We start from the raw sequence: 3,166 nt of genomic DNA, 5'->3' as shown, positions 1-3,166 counted from the left end.
CATAGATGAATGTTGCTGTGATTTCGTCTTGAGAAAAATCATCTTTGTAAACACATGTGAGTGGACACTGAAGCAACCACCACCAGCAAATCTGATAAGGCTTGAATCTAGTATATTAAAACTAACTAGACTCAGTTATCATTGAAAGAGCCAACATTGGAGAAAAAAACCCCAAGACCAACACAATGTATTTGCCTCAGAGGGACAAAAAGCAGGGAATAAGAGACAAAGACAGGGGATAGAGAAAGGGGGAGAAGGGGGAAAGGAACAAGGGAGGGGGGGAAGGAATATCGTCTTGGAGGTCTGCCTCTGGATAGAGAGGAGACAGACATGGCCCACAGACAAACGTAAAGGGAAAAAGAGAAATCCCATATTAGGATGAGGTGTTTAATTTTGATTGGATATGTTAATTCAAGTAGCCAAAAGTGGGCTTTTCATTATTGAATTTTAATACTTTAAGAGCTGGACCTTGGTAGTCTGCCTCAGGAGGAGAAGGTGGCCAAATAAGGTAGCAGACTACTGTAGCTATTTTAAGAATATAATCCAATGGTTTGAAGCAAGGCAGAGTGAATGGGAGAAGGACAAGGCCTGCCAGAATCTCTTCAATGATGGCTACATTTGACCCTTTGTTAATCCCACTGATTGAGAGTAAGACCACTACCACAGTTTAAAGCCGAATTTGAAGAAAGCTTTAATTAAATACTGGCCAGGTAGATGGGCCCTGGCCCGGTCCACGCCCAGATTTTCAGGAAATGGCCCAGAATCAAGTATGACAAGGGCTTAAGACATAAAATCCCTAATTCATTTTATTTCCCATCAGGTCCAATTAGGGACAAGCATGTATCCAATTTCCTGCCTTCATACCTCCCGCCCACATGGGATCAGGCATATTCTGTGCAGATGAATCAAATGAGCTTGTTAAGAGGAGAGAAAAACAGGCAGCTTGTTATCTCCCGTGAACAACAACCACCAGCATTTCAGGAACCATCTGTCCTAGGGCAAGGGGCTGGCAGATCAGAGGCATTTTTGTTTCATAGATCTCTTAAGCATAGTAACTAAAACTTAAAATGTAACCTTGGTTCTCACACCTTCCCAAACCCAAAGGAGTAGGTGTGTGTGTGTGTGTGTGTGTGTGTGTGTGTGTGTGTGTGTGTGTGTGTGTGTGTAAAACTTTCATGCTGGGCATGGGGGGTATGAGTGTAATCCTACTTCCAAGAAGGCTGGTAGAGGTGGTTTGCAAGCTAGGAACCAGCTTCGGTAACATAATAAATTCAAGGTCAGTATAGGAAACCTACCAAGATACTGTCTCAAAATAAAGCATGAAAGGACCCTTAGGGATATATCTCAGTGGTAGAGCCTGTGCAGCTGGAGAAATGGCTCAGTGGTTAAGAGCCCTTCCTAAGGGGAGAAGACGGGGTGAGGAGAACTTGAGGGAATGAGATAGTTGAGATGGAGGAAGGTCGGATATGAGAGCAAAGAAAGAGATATATTGATTGAGGGAGTCATTATGGGGTTAGCAAGAAACCTGGCTCTAGAAAAATGTCCAGGAATCCACAAGGATGACCCTAGTTAAGACCCTAAGCAATAGAGGAGCGGGTGACCTTACCCTGTAGTCAGACTGATGATTATCTTAAATATCACCATAGAACCTTCATCCAACAATAGATGTAAACAGAGGCAGAGACCCACATCAGAGCACTGGACTGAGCTCCCAAGATCCATTTGAAGGGTGGAAGGAGTAAGAGTCTGAGCAAGAAATTCAAGACCATGAGGGATTCTCCACTGAGACGGTTTGCCTGAGCTAATGGTAGCTCACCAACTCCAACTGGACTGGGAGTGAACAAGCATGGAAACAAGTCACTCTGAATGTGGTTGACAGTTGGGGCACATTGAGGGGATTTGTCTCTACTGCATGTACTGGCTTCTTAGGATCCTATTCTTTTTGGATATATACCTTGCTCAACCTAGATGTAGTAGGGAGGACCTTGAACTTTCCACAGGACGGGGTGCATTGCTCATTTTAGGATTGAAGGGGGTGGGGTGGGAAGGTCTGTGGAGGGATTAGGAGGGGGGTGGGAGGAGGTGAGAGAGTGGGAATTTGGATTGGTATTTTTTTTAAGTAAAAAAAATAATAAAAGAAGAGCCCTTCCTATTCTTGCAGAAGAATCGGGTTCAATTTTCAGTGCCTACATGGTAGCTCACAGCTATCTTAACTCCAGTTACAGGGACTTTAGTGCAGGCTCTTGTACACACGTGTTGCACATGCATACACTCACACACACAAACATAAAATCAATAAATATTTTTTGCCTACTATATGATGTTCTTTATTTTTATTTTTCTATTAGCATAATTTTTATTGATTCTTTGGGAATTTTACATCATGTACCCCAATCCCACTCCTTTTGCAGTATTTCCATGTCTGCCCTTCACCCTTGTACTTCTCCCCCAAAGAAAATTTTAAACAAAAATAAAAACAGTAAAAAGAAAGAAAGGAAAAGCACTTTGTTCCCCTGTCTTTCCATCACATTTTCATTTGTCATGATGGCTTTGGGAGCTGCTGTGTGTCACGCAGTACACCCTTTGGCCCAAACAGTTTTACTCATAAATGTTCATTGCAACAAGGTGTTGTTCTGGCTCAAGGCTCCCAGCTTCTGGTACACCATCAATTCTGAACCCTCACTGAAACTTCTCTTTGATATCCTCCTGCTGCCCTAAATCATGGAGATCCCGTGGCTACAGTTCCTCAGGATTGGTCCCTTCAGGTGCTCTAGCAGGTCATTGATGGGATAGATGTTGGAGTAGGTCAACTCAAAGCCCTGAATGTGGGCCTGGATGGTTTCTGAGTTGGTCAGTCTGGGTCTGCACGCAGACAACCTCCATCAGGCGAGGGTCAGGGCTAGCTAGCCCTTGCCCACACCATTGGGTCCAGCACTTCTGCATGGATGTTGAGGAGTAGGACCAGCTTTTCCACGTGCAGAGCCAGCTCTCCAATTGCAGTGGCCGATGAGAAGGAGGGCAGTTTTCCCAGGGCCACTGAGGGTCTCGAAGTCAGCTCTCCTTCATCCATGACACTGGGACCAGTTCTCCCAGGAGGAGTGAGACCAGCTCTCCAGTGCTTAGGCTACTGGGCCAGTTCTCCCGTGGCTCCCAGGGGCAACATGGG

Source organism: Myodes glareolus, chromosome 14 (genome assembly GCF_982192425.1).
Source record: "Myodes glareolus chromosome 14, mMyoGla1.1, whole genome shotgun sequence".
NCBI lineage: Eukaryota > Metazoa > Chordata > Mammalia > Rodentia > Cricetidae > Myodes > Myodes glareolus.
Note: the sequence above shows the minus strand (reverse complement) of the source record.